This window comes from Ursus americanus, chromosome 1 (genome assembly GCF_024610735.1).
Source record: "Ursus americanus isolate L20-20 chromosome 1, mUrsAme1.1.p, whole genome shotgun sequence".
In the NCBI taxonomy this organism is placed as follows: Eukaryota; Metazoa; Chordata; class Mammalia; order Carnivora; family Ursidae; genus Ursus; species Ursus americanus.
The window spans coordinates 19,609,457-19,634,364 of NC_142127.1; the positions used below are offsets into that span (position 1 = coordinate 19,609,457).

At 40.2% G+C, this 24,908-nt stretch overlaps 1 protein-coding gene across 2 annotated transcripts in view; it reads left to right on the plus strand.

Moving 5' to 3' along the window:
* Window positions 1-24,908, plus strand: part of THSD7B (thrombospondin type 1 domain containing 7B) — an 818,519-nt gene that overhangs the window by 447,217 nt on the left and 346,394 nt on the right. The gene's annotated exons all lie outside the window — the stretch shown is intronic.

The window sequence follows — 24,908 nt, forward strand, 5'->3', positions numbered from 1 at the left end:
CCCAGCCTTGGTCCAGTGGATCTTACCATTACCACAGTAAGAAAAAGCAACTCCAAGAAAAGGAAAGGTGCATAGAATCATAACCCTAGTGCCCAGAGTAAATTGGGTTTCATCCACACATCGTCACCTCCTCTGGGTAGTCATGTCTTCTCAGGCAGGACAAGGCTGTACTAGCCTCCTGGAAGAAGGGGCAAGGAAGTACTGTTTGCGGTTGTGGGAGGAGAGAACCTGCCCCAGAGCATTCACACTTTTCCTTGGGAAATTCCATCCCTCTGCATCCAGGATCCCCCATGTTCCTTGACTTACGTGTTATCATGCATGTGATGTGAATAGATGACCAACATTGACACAGATCTGCCTGACACATCAAAGGGATAGTGACAGCTGAAGAAGATTGTCATCACCTGTGTCTTATGTTGCAACAGTGGGGAACCTGCATAAGGTTTTCATAACCGTGCCATTTTGTCTTCTTAATGTTCTTTTGTCACAGAATTAATATGGTTGTATCCATTGAGCTTTCTTATGGATAGCATTAAAATAAATATTTTGAATATGAAAGAGCCTTGAAAAATACAGTGGAATATTTTTCTGATCTTTTGAGGGATAAAAATAACAGTGTCTTCTAGAAAGTTTTCCAATCTTATTTTCTAGAATGGGGATATAGGGTAAGTGAACTGAATGAACAAGGTAATGTCACCTCCAGACAGAGCGGGACAGAAGAGCTATGATCTTTCTGAACCATTTGAAAGGCAGCATCGAGGAGGCTGACTTTTGGAATTTTAATGGTAATGTACTTGAAAGACATGAAAAGATAAATAAAGATAAATATTGGGAAAATGCAGGAAAATAAAATAAACTATGATGAAGGAGTTTTATTGAGATTCAGCTATTTCTTTCAGTTTCTTCCTCATGAGAGATTAGTATAATTCCTCTGTTAAATGATTATAAGAGAGGAAAAACTGAATTAAAAGAACACCCCACTGGCAGCCAGATATTGGTGTTGGAGCTGGCAGGGTCCCCTGGCACTGAGGGAGGCATATTAGTTTTGTTGAGCCAGTGCACCCTAGTGGCCAGAGATTACGTCGGCTACTGCTCTTGCATGTATTCTATGTTCAAGAAAATTCTCCGCTGCCTGAGAGTCTTCTAGCACTGGCTAAGGATGGAGGAATCATAGAGCATGTGAAATAATTGCTCTTCCGGCAATTTTAAATTTTACTTCAATTTCCAGAGATTCAATTAGTTATTTAAATGGTTGGCATTGTAATGAAAATAGTTCTAAGCCTCTGTGGTCTTTCTTTGCCTCCAATTTTTCAAGCCTAGATAATTCTTTTCACAGCCTGGCAGTCAGGGGACCTGGAGGAGCAAAGATTCAATTTTCAGATTTATTCTAACTTTCCACTTCAGTCCTATTTACCCTCATGTTTAGTTTATATCTTGGGACCAATATATTATTAAATAACTGTGGGTTAATTAGGGGGGACGATGAGAGGGAGGAGAATATTGAAGGAAATTGTACCTCTAAACCTATGGTCCTCAGACTTTATTGTCTCTGAACCATCTTGGAAGCATTGCTAAAATGCAGATTTTCAGTTCCATAGCTAGAAATTCTGATTTGGTAACTATGGGATGGACCCCAAAAATATGAGTTGTAAGTAGCTGCTCTTGAATGGTAATGCATTCTCCTTCTGATGATTTAAAAAAAAAATAAGATCCATGAACAAATACTGCTTGAACTCTGGACATATGGCCTGTTTTTCAGCTTCTTGAATGCATCACTTTCTGCCCAGCTCGACAGTTGTAGCGTGTGATAGCTAAGAACACAGGTGCTGGAGTGAGATGGACAGGGTTGAGTTTCAAAGTTTGTTCTGTGATGGGGACACACTACTTCGTCTCTCTGTGGCTCGGTTTCCTTGTTTATAAAACAGGGTTAATAGTCACACTTACATATATGGAAAGCGCCTGGAGCCCTGCCTTGCATGGAGTAGGCACTGGACAAGTGTTTCTATAGTTGCTCTGAGCCTTTGCACCTGCTGTGTGTGAAGCTGACACTGTATTCAGATGCCCCTCCTGTGTTGACCCCCTGTATCCACAGGGACCTGAATTAGCAGCCTTTCCCCAGCAATGCTATTCTCATGTTCTAGATCTCCCAGATGGGTTAGGCTGTCCCCAACTTACTTCATTAACTAGATCATCCCAGAGCATTCTGCACATCCCCCTATGTAAAACCCCATTGTTATCTTTCCATATCAATATTGTCCTTGCTATAAGTCCATGAATGCAGACATCACTTCTGTCATCTTCATGCTGGATCCTCTAAAACCAACACAGTATGGGGCATAGTAGTCACTCAATAACTACTTTTTGGATGGACAGATGTCCTGTAAAGAGCGGGAATGGTCTGACTTTGAATCCAGGCAGGATACTCTCTGTCCTTGAGAGTGTCCTTCAAAAATACACTTTGGAGAATGGTGCTCTTGAATAACCCTTCTCAAACTTAAATGCTCATACAAATCCCCTGGGGATCTTAGTAACTACAGATTCTAAATCAGTAGACCCAGATGCGGCCTGGAATTGTACCTTTCTGTAAGCTCCCAGGTAATAGCTATATTTTGGTTACGAAGCTCCAGGTTGGAATGAGGTTCGTTAGAAATTTTTGAGCGAGGCAATGATGTGGTCGAAGTTGTGAAGTGAGAAGCATAGCCTAGGAACAAATCAGCAGGTGAGGACACAGGTGAGGTACGGTGTGGGGTGAGGAGAAGTGGTTTAGCCTACACTGAGAAATCAGGAGAAACATGGGCCAGAGCAGGGGACAACCTTGGCTAATGAGGAAGGAGGAGCTCTTTTTTGCAGCTGTGGTTTCAGATTGGTTCATCAAAGAATAGTTTATGTTCATGGTCCTTAAATTTGATTGCACAGTGGAATCACCTAGAGATCTCTAGAACATACTTTTATGTTTGGGTTGTATTCCAAGACATCATGATTTAATAGGCTTTTCATACGATCAGGGAATCACTGGGTTATATGAACCTCAAGCCAAACCCATTTGAAACTTCTCGGAGAGCCAAGATGGCTTCATTGGGCTGAGTGCACCAGGAGCGATTTGTGCCTTAGCAATGGATGAGTTGTGTCAGCTTTTATTTGGTCCGGGCTGGGTTCATGAACTGAATCCTATGACTTAAAAGTATTCTCAAGCCATGAACAATCTCTAGCTAGTAGCCAGCCTCTGCTCCTGCTTCATACTCCTCCTCATCTGTGTCTCTCTTTAAATGCTTAATGATAGTCCCACATTCTTCTAAGCAGATCAGATATTCGTCATGCTGTGGCCCTGTTGTGGCATCTCTGATTTTTAAGTCCCAGTCATAAATGAGCCAAATGATCAAGAACCAGCCTTTGGGGCTTTTCTTGCTGTTTTCTTTTATTCTTCCTTCAGCCTGTAGAGCAAACGCCTGCCTGAAGTAGCCGATGTTACTTAATAATGACAACAGTTTCTTATTGTAGAGGTTCTCAGCCCTCTGCAGTTTTGTTTTGTTTTGTTTTGTTTTGTTTTGTTTTTTAATGCGTAGATGTCCAAGACTCACTCTAGCCCCTGTTCGTCAGAGTCTGTTCATGCTGAAGGGACATTTGCAATATTAAAACTCTCCTCCAGTGACTCCTTAAGTGGGTAAGGATGAGAAACACTCATTTAGTGCTTTGTACGGTGCAACATGCCTTCACATACATTTTAACCTATTTTTTAACCTATTGTAGGAGATCACTGACAATTGTTTGTCTGGGTTTTGTTGGGAATTATCTTGGCCACTGCTCTTGTAACCATCACACTTCATGTTTTTAAGTCACAAATCAGTAATGATTTTCCAGAATTTCTCTCAGGTTATCTTTAAAGGGGCTTACTTTATATTTCCAGCATTGAATTATATGAAGTTTCAGGCATGTACATAAATTAATACAATGTTAATGTGGAATATTAATGATTAATGGAACGTGCTCTTGTGTAACCACTGCCAAGTGAAAACAATCATCAACTTATTTGTTTTCCCTGTGCTCTCGTTTTTCCTGTGCTACCAGCATCCCCCTTTCTGTCACCCCACCTGTGGATTATTTTGAAATAATTCCCAAATGTGTATATCACTTCTATAGAAGGGAAAATACGTAGGAGCTAAAGTTATTGGGCTGGAAGATAAAATGTGCCATATTCAAAATAGCTCTTCTTATAAATTCCTAGAAACCACAGAGCTAATGATTAATTATTTGTCAGTATCAGTAATTAAAGGCTGAGGGAGCCCTTGAACTTGCATCTCTAAGGGACAAGCTGGAGAGCAGTGTCATGGAAACAGGAAGGTCAAAGGCAAACTGCTGCTGGGAATTGGTAGGAAACTTCATTTGGTGGTAGCCTTTGTTCCTGTGTCAAGCCTCCTACAGATAGGTCTTGAGGTTTTCAGGATCAAAGAGAGCAAATTTTTTTTTTATCTGCGTAGGCAGTGTGGTGCAGCAGTTAAGAGCATGGACTCTCAAGTCCCATCGTGGCCGTATAAGTCACTTTAGACTCCCTTTCAACTTGCTGTGTTTCAGTTCCGTCCTGTCCAAAATGAGATAGTATTGGCATCTACTTCCTAGAGTGGGTATAAGGATTCACGGAGATTCGGGCACATTGAAGAATGTCACGTACATGGAAATTTATTAGTAGTAGCAGTATGTAAGTTCCTTAGGAACAGGGAACTTACAGGTGCCCTGCAACGCCTAGACCTCCTGTGCCAGTATGATGACACTTGTTTCCATGTCTGTGTTTTCCTTGGACAAGATGATAACATTTAGAGGGCAGTTGTCTTCTGATTTCATTAATGAACTTGCAGGGCTTAGCATAATGTCTGGGACATGAGGGGCGTTTGGTAATTGTTGTTGAATGAATGAACACATGAACTCTGCATCTTTCCCACAACCAGTTCTAATGCCTAAAGATTTTGCTTCCATAAAGATGAAGTCATAGCATTGACACATGGTATGGTGGACCCAAGCCAATTAGGGAAAAAGATAATGGTCATTCAGAATGTCAAAGTCAAAAGTCACCTATCCTAGAATCCAGAATTTCTCCCATTCAAGTCCACACTAGCACCACTCTTCACTGACCCCTTTCCAGCACACAGGATTCCCTCTTTCTCCCGACAGGACCGTCTGTACTTTTGTCTACCTGGGAAGTAGTGGATGGAGTACTGATTTACTCCCGAATAATGAGGAATCTGCTATGTTTGAGTAATTGAGATTTTGGGCCTGGGACACTGGGCATTATGATGATCTAATGACTTTCTTTGAGAAAGTAACCTAAATTCCAGTTACCACCTCTGTAAATATTAGATGTTATCTATTCCCCAGTATTTTTGAAATACATATATGTCCCAAGCTCCAGCCTCAACCTGCAGAGCATAGGTGCCTTTGTTTTATACGGGCTCTGCTGGGGGTGACTTGACCCCTTTAGTCTATAATTTAAAGCCCGTATATCACTACATTGTCCTTGTACTCAATAAGTATTCCCGAAAATTTAGTAGGAGGAGTGACAAACACTTGGGCTTGTGGAGATTGCAGTTCTCAATCATATTCCTGCCAAACAGGAGTGGTGCTGATCAAAGCCATAAAAGACACTTTCTCTCAATTCAGGGGGGAAACCAAATAATGGATAAAATTCTCTTAATTTCTTGTAATTTTTTGCTCTCGTGTGTTTGTTTTTGCTTGGTTTTGTTTTGCTTTTAGTTAAAATTTGGCACCTTCTGCCAGCCTCTATTAAAACCCAGTATGAGGGAGATTTGATTTGGGAAAAAAATAAAATAAAATCAGGTTTGGCAACAACAACAAAAATTAAGGATATTTCATTAGAGCCCCTTGATCATTTCCCAACATAGAGGAACAGCATTGTGTGATAGGTCGGAACTTGGCTGGCGTGACCTACACCTCAGCTTCAGAGGAAATATTAGTGTACATTATGGCTGACAGGGAAGAGTTCTCAGTCCGCACTCTTCCTCCTCTCCCTGACCCCTTCTTCTTCGGCACCGGAGATGGATGTACAGCTGCGGGGACCTGGAGTTCACGGCATCACCAGCTGGGATTTTTTGTCATTCCTATGGTGGCCCCAGGAGTTGGGTGCAATCCCACGTGACTAAAGAGGTGAGGAGCCCCCAGCTCAGAAGGATCAGGTACGGAGTTCAAGGTTAGCCGCCATGCGTGGCAGAGGCAGAGCCAGCATGGAATCCAGATTCTGTGACTCCAGGGCCTGTTTTGTCCCACCACAAGTTATTTCTCCTGTCGATAGGCACAGCTCATTTTGCCTGTTTATTAGCAATTGAAGGATTTGGAGCCTGGTACTCTCAAACCTGTGACACCGGCGTGGCACATCACAGACCTGTCACACATTGTGTTCACACATGCTGTTTCATTGACCGTCGGGACAGTTTGGTGAAATGGGAACAGCTGTTCCATTAGGGCTGCTCCAGAGAGAGGCGACGGGGTTGGTCAAGGGAAGCACTCCTGGTCACCTGGTCCAAAAGAAGCAAAGAGCCGGTAAAAATACCCAGCTTACATTAAACCTACCACATTGCCTTGCCTCGTGAGCCTGTGCGGTTATAGGGAAAAAACCTAGACAAGGTCAGACTTATCACTAAAAGGCTATAATATCAGCATGCCTTTGCTTCATCTCACTGCCTCATCCTATCAAATTAATAAAAACCGTAATTTATTGATACTCATTATCCTATTCTTACCTCAATCCTATATGGAAAGAACGGTTATTACTCCATTTTACATACGAGGAAAGAGAGGCTTAGGGATAGCACCCAAGATTGCAACACTAATACAGGGCAAAACCGCGTGGTAGCCTAGGCTCTCATCCACTCGGTCAGCAAAAAACATTGGCTGAACAATCAGTGTGTTCTAGCCATTGTGCTCGGCACCGCGTGCCTGTATGCAGAGTGGTGAGTGAAGATGCAGACCCCTCCACTATGGAGGATAGAGTCTACTAGAGGGAAATGGCGGCATTGAACCCACAATTACCCAATGAACATGCAGGTACAAATCAAAATACATGCTAGGCAGAAGATCAGAGTGCTGTGAGAGAAAGGAGTAAGGAAAGCCAGAATTCCGCTGTCTAGAATCTCTTTCTCCTTATCTCTGCTGCTTGCCCAGATCTAACCAAGGTGTAAATCCTTGCCTCCTCCACAGAATTTGTCCTCATCCTTCTGCTGGAAACAGCCACTCCTCTCTCTTGAGTCCCATAACCCTGTCTGAGTTGCTTGCATCCTAACTACTGGTAAAGGTGTTTTGTGTCTCTCTGAAGGGATGTGAAATCTTTGAAGGCTGGAACCTTTTCTGCTTTCATTCCCAAAAGTGCCTAGTAATAAACTCAAGACAGAACAGAACTCAGTAAATCCGTGTCAAATAAATGTATGCCAGTTAGAAGCAACCTGCTTAAGCAAAGCTAGCAAACTGCTAAGAGGAAAGTAGATATGACTTAACTAAATTTCTTTCATAAATGATTTTGTAGCTTACTGCAAGAACACGCACAGTGATATCAGTGACAGAAGATGTGGGACTTTGAGAATCAGATTTATCTCTGGTTTCCTGGCAAACATACAAGTTAAAAACATGGTTCATACTTTTTATTTGTTTACACATTCACTCATTCATTCACTCATTCCTATGTCCATCAGTCTGCTTGCTTATTATTATTTTTAACGAAATCATATGAGTATCTCATGGAAACCAAAGCCTATTCAATTGCTAATTCCCAGAAGGCATTTCCTACTGCAACTTCACATTCCAACGGAGGTCACCAACTGAGGCAGTGTGTCCATAGGAAATTAAATAAAGGGTTTCATGGTTTTATGTTTGTTTGTGTTTTTTATTTATTTTTTAAATATTTTATTTATTCATGTGAGACAGAGACAGAGAGAGTGAGCATGATCAGGGGGAGGGGCAGAGGGAGAAAGAGAAGCAGACTCCCTGATGAGCAGGGAGCCTGGCACCAGCTCGATCCCAGGACCTGAGCTGAAGGTGGACGCTTAACCGACTAAGCCATCCAGGCCCCCCTGTTTGTGTTTTTTAAATAAAACCCAAAAATATAATGTTGAAATGCAAAATTGTGGTCATGGGTAGCCTTGCAGTGGCCCAGACTGGTCCAAGGGTAAAACAAGGATTTGAACAGGTTTCTGAAAGTGTGGCCCATGCATTTCCAGCTCAGAATTACCAGCGATGCTTGTTAAAATCCTAAAAGATTCTGATTTTGAGGTCAGGCCTGGGCCCTCAAAATCTGCCATTTTTTTTTAAAGATTTTATTTATTTATTTGACAGAGAGAGAGACAGCCAGCGAGAGAGGGAACACAAGCAGAGGGAGTGGGAGAGGAAGAAGCAGGCTCCCAGCAGAGGAGCCTGATGTGGGGCTCGATCCCAGGACTCTGGGATCACACCCTGAGCTGAAGGCAGACACTTAACGACTGAGCCACCCAGGCGCCCCCTCAAAATCTGCCATTTTTAAACAAACTGCCTTAGTAATTCTAAGACACATTAAAGTTTGAGAACACCTGAGCTGTGGAGACATTTAACTATTAGCCAATGGATTATTTAAGAAATGTGTAACTTGCTTCTACTGTATTGTTCTAATCATTTATTTTGGCTTTCAAGGATCCAAGATGTTTAAGCTATAGTGGGTTAAAACGGCTTGTTGGGAAATTATAACAGAAAATCTCACAGATATCTAAAAATAAGGGAAAAAATTCCCCATGGATGTCTTGGGAACTAGAAATGCAAACAGGAACCGAGGCTTCTCTTTTCAGCTTCCAGGCCAGTGTGCTTCCTCCTGTCGCTGCTTCTCTGTGTATACCTACTGTCCTGCCCCTTGTAATGGACCTTCTCTGAGTCTGTATCCTCATAACTAGCAGGTACAGAGCCCTGGAATGGCTGTCCCAGGCTCGACTCTACCACACTTTCTTCAGTCAAGCACCCAACATGGACAGAAACTTCCCTTCTGGCTCTTTCTGGAGCCTACCAAGAAAGAGAGCCTACTGGCCCAGTTTGCGTCAGGCCCTCAGTCACTGCAGCAGCCTGTGGACCAGCTCCCTCAGGTCAACACCTGTCTGAAAGGGGCAAGGGACAGTGTGCAGAAAGGCAGCCGGAGCTGAGATGGGGAGCATTGCCCCTCAGATGGGGCAGTGGTTGTTCCCCACTGAGAATGACCTCCCCAGAACCCCCAAGCTCAGCTCTTGGGAGAGAATCCAGAACATGCCTCATTCCCTCACGTCTGTTTCAGCCCGAACTGCAGGGAGAGGCATAGCAAAACCTACCTGCTTGCTTCCAACGCAAAAGCCATCCTCTTTCCCTTCAGAGTTGGTTTGGGAAGAGAGTGGTTTACATAGGTAGAAATACAGGAAAGGAAAACAAAGCCCCAGTCAACAGAAATGCAGTGGAATTATACGCTCATGTCGAGTAGAAACTGGAAGGAGAGAGAAAGCACTCACCCTGAGTATGACTGGAGCCAGATATTTGACTTCAAACAAACAAAATATGCAGTCTGTGTGTACTTGAGTTCTTACCAACATGTCTAGGCTGTGATTTCTATCAACAGTCTGTCATAAACAGTGTTGTCTTTGTCGTTTTATAAAATAAACTAGCATACCAAACAAAATAAAATAAACACAAGATTTGGTGCATGGAGTTCCGTTCTTTACATCTGAAATCCACCGTCTTCCTTCTACGTTTGCAACTAATACTTGCTGTAAAGCACTATTAATCTCCTTCATTCAGCAGTCAAGCTACATTACCGTAAGTAAATCCTGTGGCTCCCATCGATATTCATAATGATTTATTGTTAGCCTTGGTGGCAAAAATCTGTGTTTCTTTTCAAACTCTTAAGTTCTGGCTGGTTTCTTTCTCATATTTCTAGAATGCTCTGCAGATAATACAGTGCATCACAATATAATTTCTATTTGCCTGTAGTGGTAAATATGGTGCCTTTCAGAAACCAAGGTACCCATTCTAATTAGGAGTTTATTTTTAGACTTTCAATATACTTCTTATGAAGGAATAGAATAAATTAGTTTTGATTTAGATAGGGTGTTACTTTAAGTTTAATAAATAATTTTCTGCAAGTAAAAAATTATTTTTCACTTTCTTGGCTTTGATCTTATGTTAATATGATTCTAAATTAGCATATAGTTTAAGGAGGTTTTTGACTCACTGGATTAGCTAATATGATGGTAGATTTATAAACTATTTAATTTGTCTTACTACGACAAAGCTTAGAGTAGAGGTGGAGCTAAATGTTAAGATCTTAATATGTCAATTTGGAGCTCCAGGTTTTATAAGAATGTCAAATAACTTATGTAAGGTAACAAATCAAGAAGATATTAAATTTATGCATAAAATAAGGGAGATTGCTCATAGTTTAGACAAACAACTTTTAAGCGTTCCCTAATAGAAAGCTCTTCACTGGATATTCTGCTAATCTCTTGAAATTCCTTCAAAATTAAGTTGCTACATGGAAATAGTTCAGATAGAATGTCTACTGAACGGCATGTTTCCAGTGATAAGAAATAAAATATCCAAAAATAAGTATGCTAGTAATTGTGGATTCTCTGCCATTTGAGGTCTTTTCAAATTAAATTTAGGTTGCTCTGATACCTAAAATATGCTTATCATAACTCTATTTAGAGGCCTCATGAATGGTAACCAGAGTAAGAATATAGACCGCAGGTACAACAACGGGTTCTGTGGGAAATATGCTCATTTCTAACTTGAGCCAACAATATCCTCTTCTGCTGGATGACCAGATGCTTTTCGAACCGATCTTTGATTAATTCAGTTTAGCACTTAATTATATTCTTTCTTGAGTTTTTCTCTAATTTGTTCATGCATAGTGTAAAGAATCTAACATACTTATGGTAGACTCCTGGTGTTGCCCCTTAGCTGTGTGTTCTAAAATTTAGTTAACCTCATGGAGAGGTTATATGCTCACCCGTAACATAGATACAACATGTAGCGTCTGTAAGACAATTTACTTCCTAGGGTTTTCTAATCTTATGTGAAGAGGCTAGCTTAGCAACATTGCTCAGTATGCACTAATTCCCTCCTTGTCCTCCATTTTGTATTTCATCTTCCCTGAGTAAGTTGTAGGATCTATGGGCATTCAAGCTCAAGCAATAAAGTTATTAATTTTATAAATGAAAGATAGCGAGAGTGTGTTGTATGTATGTGTGGAGAAAGAATGAGAGAGAGCAAGAAAGAGAGAGACTTTCTTCTAGTAGAAAAATAATAGGAGTTTAATAAACATATATTGTCATATTCCATGAGACATGAAATACCGTTATACGTGATCAACAAGCACGGATTTGGTCTTGGACTTTGAGGAAGTCTGTCTTTTCCCCACCCACTTTTTCCCCCACCCAAATTTAGAAACAATTGAGAATTAGTCGAACTAGATGGGGATCAAAATGTCAGCTGATCCTCAACTGTATAATAGACAATCTTAACCTCTTGGTCATGGCCCATGTTGGACACCTAAAAATTTGATGACCGTGTCCCAGAACAGATCCGAATATGTGCATTCTATGGGCAGATACATCCCAAAGAACAAGAAGGAGAGAGAAGGACGAGCCACATATGTCCACTTCCTTCTCCCAAAACCATGATTTAGATACCCCTCATCCTTCCCAAAGAAGACACAAGTGTGGAAGGGGGAGAAAATCCTGGGAAAAGAAGGCAGTAGAGATGGATATAACCCTTCACATGGAAGGAATCATCTGGAGGGCTCCACCCTCACAGACTGGTGCTAGGCACTTTGTAAACCCCTATTCCACCTTTCACTGCTTTCTTTACTTTTCCTTGTAGCTAATTGGAGTCCTTTCTGACCAAGCTTCTACCTTGTTCAGACTTTCACTGGCTGCACCTTCTTCCTAAAATGCTCTTCTCCTAGCCCTTAGCATAAGTCTTTTGCCCAACATTTTGATTTCAGTTCAAATAGCATGTCTTGGGGCACCTGGGTGGCTCAGTCAGTTAAGCATCTGCCTTTGGCTCAGGTTGTGATCCCAGGGTCCTGGGATTGAGTTCCGCATCAGGCTCCCTGCTTGGTGGGGAGTCTGCTTCTCCCTCTTCCTCTGCTGCTTCCCTTGCTCATCCCCCCCCCCCACTGCCTCCCTCTCTCAAATAAATAAATAAAATCTTTAAAAAACAACAACAACAAATAGCATGTCTTGGTGAGCCTTACTCTGACAACCTTATTAGAAATCCCCTTTTCCCATTCTCTTCCTTGCTCATACACATGTTGTTTTCCTCATAGCACTTAACCATTCTCCCAATCAGAAAGTAAGCTCCATGTCTTGTTCACTGCTTAAACACATTGAATAGTGGCTGCCACAGAGTAAGTGCCTAAATAGTAATCAAATGAATGATAACAGATGAATGTATCAGCAATTCAGCAAACTTTTTTGTAGGTTGTACTGTATACCAAGCTTTCTGCCAGTTGCTAGTAACGTTAAGATTAATAGGATAGGGTTACTTTATTCAAGGGGATTTTGATAGAGGATTCAAGTACATAAGCCTATCTTTTTTTTATAACAGGAATGAGCACAGAGTATTAGGCAGCCAATGAGGGGGTTGTCTTACTCTAGCTAGGTGGTCAGAGGATGTAAGATTTGGGAGATCAGGAGTTTCCAAGTAAACACGGAATACAAGTATCTTAGATATAGAAGAGGGGATGTGTGTGTGTGTGTGTGTGTGTGTGTGTGTGTATGCTTGGCAGCAAGAGAGTACATTTTAATTAAATGAATTACAAGCAGCTAGTGGGCCTCGGGATGCATAATGCATATGGAAGATGATAAGAAATAGGGTTAGAGAGATATGCAGGAGCCAGTTTATGAAAAGATTTATGCCATTCTAAAAAGTTTGGACATTATCTGGAATTCTAATAGACACTTTAAATTTTAAGCATGGGTGTGATAAAATCAGATTTGTGTTTTAGAAAAAAAATAGTACAGAAAATAATGAGGTTAGACAGCATTGGAAACCAGTGGGAAAATTATGAGGCCGTTCAATTACCTGGGCAAGAAATGAGGAGAATCTGTTTTCTTGAATGAAAAAAATGTGAATTGTAGGTAAGCGTATAAATTACCATAACTCAACATTATATAATAGCCTGTCTTCATGACCCAGCGTGTACTGAGTTCTTCGCCCATCCTGTGGAGTTCACGTAACTGGATGATTATGCAAACCCTCTTTCCTGCTCAAGGAATTTAAATGCTAAGAGAGAAGCAAAAACAGTAAGCAACAGTCAGAACTCAACGATGGAGCAAACCCTTCCTAGTCACCTCTGTGTGTACTTCCAAGATGTAAAATGATTCCAAAGATGGCGAGGATCTCATTAATTCCCCACATTACCGTTGTTTTTTTCAGGACCAGCACCATAATTTGGAAGGTCCAGTGCAAAATGAAAATGTGGGGTGCTTTGTTTAAAAATTATTAAAAATTTTGAGGCAGCTGTAGCAAAGCATTAAATTAAGAGACCTACTGAGCCTGGGACTCTGTAAGCTGGGTGGTCTTGGTCCTTACTGGCTTTCTCTAGAGGCCAGGCTCCTAACTGTTTTTTTTTTAATAATAATATTTTTATTATATTATGTTAGTCACCATATAGTACATCCCTAGTTTTTGATGTAAAGTTCCATGATTCATTACTTGTGTATAACACTCAGTGCACCATGCAATACGTGCCCTCCTTCATACCCATCACCAGCCTATCCCTTCCCCCGCCCCGAAGCCCTCAGTTTGTTTCCCAGAGTCCATAGTCTCTCCTGGTTCATTCCGCCTTCTGTTTACCCCCCCTTTCTTCTTCCCTTTCTTCTCCTACCGATCTTCCTACTTCTTATGTTCCATAAATGAGTGAAACCATATGATAATCATCTTTCTCTGCTTGACTTATTTCGCTTAGCATTATCTCCTCCAGTCCCGTCCATGTTGCAGCAAATGTTGAGAAATCGTTCTTTTTGATGGCTGAGTAATATTCCATTGTATATATGGACCACATCTTTTTAATCCAGTCATCTGTTGAAGGGACCTAACTGGTTTTGAGTTTTATTCCTGGGAACAGTTGCCATTATTGGATTGCAGTTTTATTGGACTGCACTTCTTGCACTTGGCTGAGAACATTCAAGGGTGGGAGGCATAAGATAGCAAAGCGGAGCAGCGAGGACACATACTTTGGATGCAGACTTCCTGGGTTTCAAGTCCTCTTTATTACTTACTGGCATTTTGGATGAGATACAAACCTTCTCTGTTCTCCATTCTCTGACCTTCAAAATGGGAATAACAAGAGTAACTGTGTTTTAGGATTGTTATGAGGATCGAGCTGGTTTATGTAGAGCACTTGGCAAGGGAACGAAGCAAGGCAAGTGCTTGGATTGTTTTTCTTATTATTTTAAGATGATATTCTGGAAAGTAAACCTTGCTTGGTTCCACATAGTGCAGATATCACAATTAAGAGTGAGGTTTGGGGGCGCCTGGGTGGCGCAGTCGTTAAGCGTCTGCCTTCGGCTCAGGGCGTGATCCCGGCGTTATGGGATCGAGCCCCACATCAGGCTCCTCCGCTATAAGCCTGCTTCTTCCTCTCCCACTTCGCCTGCTTGTGTTCCCTCTCTCGCTGGCTGTCTCTATCTCTGTCGAATAAATTAAAAAAAAAAAAGAGTGAGGTTTGTCATTCAGTGAACAGAAGTGGTTAATATTAATGCTAATTGTATTTATCACTTTATGATTTTCATCTTTGTGTTTTAAGATTTTTTTTCCTATCCCAAAGACATAAAGATATCTCTGTTTTTCTACAGAAACTTTTACATGTGAATCTTTAATAATTCATTTTTATGTATGATATTAGATCAAAATCCAATTTGTTTTTCTTTGTGGAGACACTGACCTTTTCTATCATCCCTCCCTCCACTCCCACTCCAACTCCACACACCAGTGTACCCAGTGATCCAGCCACCCTGGACACCCTTGCTCACTCTGGAATTTCACTCTGCTGGGTCTTTGTACATAGTATTCCCTCTGCCTAAATTTCTCTTCCCCCAGATATAGGGATGAGCACCAAGGTCCTTCATATTCTTGCTCAAATATCCCCTTCTCATTGAGGCTTGTGAACTTTAAAATTACAACATTGCCCAACTTCACCACACCCACCCACACACACACACACACACACACACACACACACACACACAGAGGCACATTCTCTACCACTCTTGGCTGTATTTGTGTATGTGTGTGTGTTTTGCACAGCATTTAATTGCCTTATGAAACACTTAATATTTAACTTATTTTTTTAAATATTTTATTTATTTATTCGACAGAAATAGAGACAGCCAGCGAGAGAGGGAACACAAGCAGGGGGAGTGGGGGAGGAAGAAGCAGGCTCATAGTGGAGGAGCCTGATGTGGGACTCGATCCCGTAACGCCGGGATCACGCCCTGAGCCGAAGGCAGACGCTTAACCACTGTGCCACCCAGAAGCCCCTTAACTTATTTTTTTAGTTGTCTTTCTCTCTCCACTAGAATGTAAGGTCCATGAGGTCGGGAATAATATTTTTTTCTTTTGTTGTGTTTTCATTTTCTAGAGCAATATCTCCTCCTTAGAGAATTTCGTTGTTCTTCTTCCAGAATAATCCAGAGCACATGATAAACATTATCATCTTAGATTTCCTTCTTCAGATAGAGTAGCGCTAACTCCAGCTCCACACATGTATTAATAAAGAGGCATCTGGTTAGGAACACTCTGGGTGACTTTTCTTTTTTTTCTCGTTCTTTCTAGAGTCACGGTAAAGACAAGAAAGCAACCCCACTCTTTCTGTTTGTTATAGTAGGTTTTTTCACTATCCACATATGAAGGGAATTCCAACTTTATGTGTTTCTAAGTGGGAGAGTCTCCAACCAAACATCACTCTATGCTCTGGCCATGCAGTCTTGATTTAATGTCTCTTTTAAAAGCCATGTCCTCACTGTCAGCAATGAAGAAATTTCATCAAGTGCCAGTGCTCCAAAATTTTACTTGCCTGCCTTTTTAGACATGCATTTATAATCTATTTTTGAAAGCATTTCAAAAAGAATTTCAAAGAAAACCAGAAGAAAAGGGGGAGGAACCTATAGGACATGTCAACCAATTACAGCTCAGTTGACATTTGGGACCCAAATTATAACCCAATGACAGTTGGGTATTTATTAGTATTTTAGAATTGGTATTGATATTTCTGGGTATGAAAGTGTTACTATGGTTACATTTTATTTTTTAAAGATTTATTTATTTATTTGAGAGAGAGAGAGCACATGCACTTGTAGGGCAGGAAGCAAGGGAAGAGCCTTTAAGCAGACTCCCCACTGAGCATGGAGCCCTTTGCAGGGCTCCATCTCACCCCCTATGAGATTATGGCCTGAGCCAAAACCAAGAGTCTGACGCTTAACTGACTGAGTCACCCAGGCGCCCACAATGGTTATATTTTAAAAAGGGCCCTTTCTTTTATAAATCTATTCTGAAATATTTACAGATGAAATGTTACGATATCTGAATGCACTGGGTGTTATACGCAAATAATGAATCATGGAACATTGCATCAAAAACTGGGGATGTACTGTATGGTGACTATTATAACAAAATAAAAATGATTTTTAAAATTTTTTAAAAAAAGAAATAATTCAGGTGTGCGTGAAAGGGTAGGGGTATAGATTTTTAAAAAGCATGGCCATGTGATTATTGAAGCTGATGGATGGATATATTGGGTTCATTTGATATGTTTAAATTTTTCCAAAATTAAAAAGATAAATGTTTTAAATGAATTAAAAACAAACTTTTTCAGCATTCAATTTTCTGTGTGCCAGCAGAGTTTCTCCAGATATATAGTCTGCCTTATTGGTAGAAACTAACGTCTCCAACTTTCCATTCAAGAAAAAAAAAAATGTAGATGGTTGTATTTTCATCAAGTCATAATTTTCACTCATCCATCTCCTTATTTATTCAACAATCATTTATTAGATGCCTCCTATGTTTTAAGCACTACAAAACCTGGAGGGCAGAGAGAGATAAGAAGACAAAAGCATGCAACATGGGGTCTTTTCTAGAGGCATGGAAGCATGGGAAGAGGGCTACTTGGCTGAGGTTGGGGTGGGAAAGACTTCTTGAAAGAGGTGACCATCTGTTCAGTCTCAAAGGAAACATAGGAGTTATCTAGATGAAGAGGGAGAGGAAATAACACTTAACTTACCCCAACACTAACCCGTCCCCCAACAAACCGTGCTACATATTACCAGATTCCAAACCCTGAACTAAATACATTTCATTACCTGATTATTCTTCAAAGCCCCAAGTAAGTTATTCTAATTATTTCCTTTCAAGGTACCATATAACAAGTATTTCCCTAAGTTCTCAAAGCTGACTGACATTCCAGACTCACCAATTCTAAGTCATGTTATTACATCAACACTAAGCCGAAAAAGGAATTTCAAAAGCTAGAGGATTTATGTTGATGCTGCAAAATAATGAATACTTGAAGACAGGAAATAGCATGCACCTCATGCATACAAGGGGTAATTGAGACTCTTTGTCTACATTGTGCTAAAATTTCTAGGTAGAAGTGGAAAATGTTATTTTGATTGGTTTATCTTTACAGTTATTTTCCTTTAACTTGTCTTACTACTATCCCCAAAACAAAAACTTTATTATCACAACTAATATTAATGTCTAAAGGATCCCCCACACCTTACATTCAGGTAAACCATTTTTTACATGTAGACACATCCTAGAAGGGACATTGAAAAAAGTTGCAGAAACCAGGATTCATGGGTTGAACCATAGGGAGTGGTGGTGCATTTTGAGCATGGCAGGCAGATGGCCAAGTGATATACTTCACTTATTTGTAAGAAGAACAGAGGATCTGAGGGTCTGAAGGTGCTAGTTATATATCCCTGAGTTGTGCCCTCACTGTGCTGTGACACATAAGCTTGACTTGGAAGTCCTTCTGTCCTCTAGCTGTCAACACAGTGTTGGTCAGGAATAGCAACCTTTTATGCCCATGAAGGCATAAAGCATTAAGAAGTTAGGGTAATATGGATTATTTAAAAGAGTTGTTTTGAATATATGGTTCAGTATTCTTACCTAATAATGATTATGTCTTGAGTTTATATCTTGGTGACATCCATGTCCCTCAAACCTGTCTGTGTACAATGCAGTGTGGTGTTGCAGTTCACTCTTAAGGCTGATGGAGTACAATGTGTTAGGGATCCCTGTAGCAAGCAGCCGCTAAACATTTCCTCTGCTAAAATGAAAAGGGGTCTGCATGGAGGGAAAATAAATCCCTGTCATTTCAGCACGGGTTGGCAAGAAGAAAAGACAAGTGCAAATTGTCATTATAAATAGTGTTGTTAACCCTCCTCATTTATAGTACACATTTCCAATTATACCCATTATGATGTACTTAGCTAGAGGGCAGGTTGCATTTTTTAAATGTGTTGAGAGCATTAATGATTTAGCTAGTGCTCATTTGTTTTCTGTTGCTTGGTTAAGCATGCTGCATTGTCTTTTTCCTGTTTTACATATTGGGTGAATAAGACATGCCAGTTTTAAATATGCTAAATCAGTGATTCTTGGCCCTGGAGATTTTTTAAACATACCAATATTTGGGCACCACCTACCCAAGATTCTGATTTAAATGGTTTGGGTTGGGGGGCATTAAGAGTCTGTAAAAGCATCCGTTGAGATTCTAACATGTAGCCAGCATTAAGGACCACATGGGTTGAATAGAAAGCAAGATCAGTTGTGGGTGACTTCAGTTATATAGAGAAAGGAAGGGCCACACTCAAAGGTGGTCACTATTTGATAAGGTTAGCTTTACAAATTGCAGATGTTCTAACAGCTGCAGTGGTGAGGATAGCAAGTAGAGGAATTTGAAGATAGTCTCTAGAAATTAGAACTATTGCATGGGCTTCAGTGAGTGTATGGTAAGTACCGTAGAGAGAACATGCTTATTTGCCTCACCGGTCGTCCTAGATAGTTTGTGCAGATATAAACATGAGTTGCTTCGTCTGAAATTAAGGGTTTGCATTTTTTAAGTGATTTTTTATTATATTATGTTAGTCACCATACAGTACATCCCCGGTTTCCGATGTAAGCCTCGATGATTCATTAGTTGCATGTAACACCCAGTGCACCATGCAATAAGGGTTTGCATTTTTAAGGAATAAGGAATTTTAAGTGGACACACACACATATATTACATTTGCAAACTGCTTTAAATCCAATTTAATTAGGCATTCCTAACAGCTGTCCTATGAGTTGAATCAACAGTATTACCCACAGAGGATAAGCAAGAAAATTGAAGCTCTGAAAGGTTAAGTGCGTTGCCCAAGGTCATATAGCAATTCAGTAATGAGCTGGGATTAGAAATCAGAGCCCTGGAGGTCCTGTCTGTTGCCAGAGCCATTGAATGTGGCCTCTGTTGCAAAGTGAATGATGATTATGAACATTTAAGAATATAGAGAACATTTTTTTTTCTGGCAACATTTTAAAATGAAAGAAGTGTATGGATATCCTGGAGCTTATTTTCTACAGTCCTGAAAAGTTCAGCAGAAAAGCTTTGCAATTTTGTTTAATTTCATTGGTATATAGATAGGCTCAGTGTTCATTTTGAAGTACTTGGAGGTCTAGGCTGGGAGGGAACTTTGGGGAGTGGGGGAGACTACTCTTGATCTATCTCCTTTCTATCTGGACCACCAAGATGAATAGGAAAGAAGTACATGAAATCTCTACTCAGAGTTCTAGGGCATTGCAGTGTGCACTATTTAAGCCTTCCATTTCTCCTCGAACAAAGAGCATACTGGGTCGATGGGCTTTGGATAGTAAATACAAAGTTTATATTATCATTTCTGAATACTTATAAAACTGTGGAGAACTTCTACATTATTATCCATCCATCAAGTTTCACTTCTGCTTCACTGGGGAGATTTAATAATGCATGTATGTACGTTTCAGTATCCCGCACAACACCTAGGTGCATCTCCTACACATAGCAGAAACCTGATAAATATTTATCAACAATGACACCACTGTATGTGGTAAGAGCTTCCCTCCAAGAACTCAGAGTCACAATATCTGTTTCTCCAAATCTGGTGGTGAATCCTGGTTTATACCTTTGCTAAAAATGAAATCTCAGCAATGGTTGTGAATAGACTAGAGAGGGTCATTCTCTTGTGTATAATTAGTCAGTAGAGAGAATGTTCTTTTTAGGGGATTTAATGTTGAAGAAACTTGTGCTGTCTAACATCATACTGTGATCTCTGTCTGTCCATAGAACTGACTTAGAAACAGACTTCTTAATGACCATTTGGAATTTTTGCCAAGTGAAAGTTGTTTTCTCCTCATATTCATGCTTCACTTTGATTAAACGCCACTTCTCTTTAGTTACATAGCTTTCATTCATGATGTTTCTATCATAACAATACATATCACGTAGCTCCGGCCAATTATCTTCAGGTGAGCCCTATACTTTCCTTTCCCTTTCATTTTTAATTTAATGATTCATGAACAAGTGTGCTTGGGACACAACACCATCTTCTTCAGATGCATTTACTGCTATCTGAAGCAGAATTCTGTGGCAAGAAATAAAAAGGCCCAGTGATCAGACTGAATAGATAATTTTAAGAACAGCAGTGCAGTCTACCTTTTCCGTACATTTGAAATGCAACCCTATGCTGCAGTGAGAAACAAAATGTGCTTGTTCCTTATATTTGTATGGGGGGATGGTCTTTTTTCAGAGTGATCATATAATTTTCATACAAACAGAGGCACTTCTGAAAGCAAGTGGATGAGCTCTTCATATGTAAGCCGGGATAATAGGCATTAAACCAGGACTTCCTTGAGCAAACAAGATGTTTGATCACCTTATCTGTTCCTCTCTAATGATACGAGGAAGTGATTGATACAAATTGCCTTGCAATTGTAATTTAATTTACAAGGAATGGGGGATGATTTTCAGCCACTCGTGGTCTACTCCTACATGCTTGGAACATGGCCCGAGACGTAGCACTGGATAGAAGACCAGTTTGTCACATTTTTCTTTTAATGTGAAGAAGCCTCAACACTTGAAGGGTTTCTTCTTCTACTTTTTTTCTTCTTTTTTTAATCTTTCTTCTCACCTTCTCTCATGAGCTCATGTTGGAGAAGACTCCCGGCATCAGGCAATATGCACCTGCTTTACAGGCAGTATCTCATTGAATACTCCCGGCAATCATATGAAATAGAAGCTTTTATCTGGTCTGCTTTACAGCCAGGGAAGCTGAGGTTTAGCAAGATTAAAGGACTTGCCTGGAATCTAGTAGGCACCTGAGTTGTAACTCAACCTCAGGAAGCATTTACGTGTGGTTCTTTATATGTTGGGAATCTTCAAATATTGGTCCCATCCTTTGGGTTCAAGATCAGTGAGAGAGGAATCACCAGTAGATTTTTGGTTCTGTTTGTCTAATGGCACACTGGATCTGTAAATGCGGAGGAGGACAAAGAACACCTGATGAGAGCCAAGAGTTTTAAGGCAATGAGCCTGGAAGAATATTGGTGCCATGAAGCAGAGTGGGTCGCTAAGATCTGTTAGACCTATTAGTAATGGAGATAATTGAGAAACAAGGGAAAGCCAGAGCAGTGATTTTTTTTAATCTACTTGCAGATTTCTGCAGATTGGCATCAGAATATCTGTTGATATTCAATAGGCATTGATGGACGTTGCTGATACACAATCATCTCACAGCTACTTTGCGCACGCGCTTGCTTTTAGAAGACTTCCCGTCCTGGGCTCATTCCCAGCCCGCCTCTCCTGTCAGCCAGTGCTTATATTCTCTGTGCTCTACCATGCTCCACTTGCTCTTTCCCTAGGCTCAGACTTCAAATTGATTGGAAACTTAGGGGGTGGATTCTTTAGCCCTGGTCTTTGATTGACTAACCCTGACACCAGGGACCAGCACTCATGATCTTCAGTTCAGTATGATGTGCCCCAGCTGGCCTGACCATGAATCACCCAGAGCCACTCTTTATGGACGGATTTCTTCCACCTTTGCTACCGAATTTTTGGGAAAAGACTGGTATAGACCTTCACAGAGAATCTATAAATATCTCTTATTCTTACTATATTGATAAATAACTCACTTATATATTTCTGATATTAAATACGGCTCTTGATGTGTAAGCTGCCACCTTCTCTAAATGTTACTTCTTTTGACTGTAATTAATAACTTAAGTGTAATTATGCCTGATGACTAACTGGTGATAAAATATGCATAAATCAAAACTGAATTTAGACTAGTTGTTTATTAGCCATAATCATGCCTGAACAGTTATTTATGTTTGCAAACAGGAACTTTAATTTGTTGTTATTTTTAATAGGCTTGATGAGGCTGGAAGCATCACTCACCAAGCCCCACAAGCACTGTGTTTATGGACACTTGAAACCTGCCAACACGGGACTACTGAAGAATTGATTAAAAAGGAAGAGGTATCCCTTGGGAATAACAGAGGCATTATGATGTGAACTCTTCCCTGGAATGCCCCTCACTCTTTGTTTTACCATAAAGTTTCTTATGGAAAGATTATGGGCTTTGATGTCAGTTAGCCACAGTTTTAATGGCATAGTTTTAATAGCTTTAGAACTAGCTAGGTGACTTGGGGCAAATGATTTAACTCTCCCACCGTCCATTTTCTGATCTGTAAAGTGGGAAAAATAATGATAATTTTCAAATAAGCAAAAATAGTAGTAGTAATACCAGCCTCATAAAGTGTTATAGTAATAAATTGAGATAGCATATGCAAAATGCCCAAAGCAGATCTGATATAGACTAGGGAGATAATTCCTGGAAACTTATAATGCATTTTACACACATATGTAATCCAAATGTTTGCCACCTTCAAAGCCACTATCTTCCGTTCTCTGTCTACTTTCCTGTAATCATTTCCTGTGTATCCAACAGAAAGGGAGGCTCTGTTGGACATCAGTTCCTGAGAGCTTCCACTTAGCCTTTTGCTCATCCTCTGTTGTCTGACTTCAGACCTTGATGTTGGGTGCTGCCAGACGCATCCTCTTCTGTTGCTAATTATTTCTTGGATTTCTGGAATTATTGTCCTTCCTTAATACAAAACTGCTCCCTTCAGCGTGGCTCCAAAGTAGAGGTGGAGTGAAAAGACTACTGACGGCTCCACCCCAGTCAGATGCAGCCTGCCCTTGAGTTTCCATGACACCAGCTAAATCATGTCTCTTGGGCATAACTGACTTTGCTGTAGGTCTGGTTATAAGTTGAGGCACTTATATCACAGAGAGTGGAAAAATCTTTTAAAGCTGAATGTTAAATATGACCATTCCAAAGTTTAAGGACAAAGACACAGATCACACAGAAAAAGAAATTTTTAGCAGCTATCTCGCAGCTCCTGGTTGTTTCCCTACATCAAGAGCGTCATTTCTCTCTGCTTCTCTCTTAGAAAACATACACATTTTTCGTCGTTTCTGTACAGTGTCAATCCGTTTTCTTTCTGAAAGAATCTAGCCTCTCTTCTAACAGTTTGTTTTGGCCATAGAATCCATCTTTCTCGGCCTCCACCTGAATGTCTTGAGGGCAGGATAATCAATGCAATTGTGTTCCCTAAACTTTGGATGACTTGACCTGGAATTACACCATAAAGCAGAAAACCTGGGTGTGGGAGTGTTCAGTGTGTGTGTGTGTGTGTGTGTGTGTGTGCATACACGCATGCATTGCAAAGGGAGAGATTGATCCTTGTTCTCTATCACTGTGAGGTAAAGGCATCCATTTCATTTTTTCCTATTCTCTTCAAGTTTTACTTCTGGGTCTTCTAAGATAACACTTGGACAACATACACACACACAGAAACACATACACAGAAACCCACACATATACAAATCCTAAGGGTAAGCAATAATTTTCAGAGTAAGTACAGCGTAACTGGAATTAACTGACAATGGGAGAAGAGACTTATTACTAAAGGCATAATTATTTACAAAGCTGGCCCCACCCAAATGAAAATAGCTTTATATTATTATGCAGAACTATTTCTTTCTTTATTGAAGTATAATTGACATATAATATCCCATTAGTTTCAGGTGTACACTATAGTGATCCAATATTTTTATGCAGTATGGAATGATTCCCATGATGTCTAGTTAGCATCTGTCACCATATAAAGTTATTAGAATGTTATTAACTATATTCCTGGTGCTGAAAAGTACCTTCCCATGACTTATTTATTTTATAACTGGAAGTTTGTACCTTGTAATCCCCTTTCCCTCTTTCACTCACCCTTGACCTCTGCCCCTTTTGGTAACAGACAGTTTGCTTCTTGTATCTACAAGTCTGTTTCTATTTTGTTTTGTTTGTTTTTCTTGCTTTTTATATTCCACATACAAGGGAAATGACATGATACTTGTTTCTCTGAGTTTCATTTAGCATCATGCCCTCTAGTTCCTTCCAAGTTGTTGCAAATAGCAAGAGCATATTCTTTTTTTTTATGGCTGAATAATATTCTATTGTGTATAGATAGCTTTTTTTCTTCATCCATTCATCTATTGATGGACACTTAGATTACTTCTCTATCTTGGCTATTGTGAATAATGCTTCAGTGAATAGAGGGATGCGTAGATCTCTTTGAACTGATGTTTCATTTTTTTTCTGATAACCTGAAGTGCAATTGCTGGATTGTATGGCAGTTCTAGATTTAATTTCTTAAGGAGCCTCCATACTGTTTTCATTCCCAACAGTGTACATGGGTTCCCTTTTCTCCACATCTTTGCCAGCACTTGTTATTTTTTGTGTTTTTGATAATAGCCAATTTGACAGGGTGAGGTAATATCTCATTGTGGT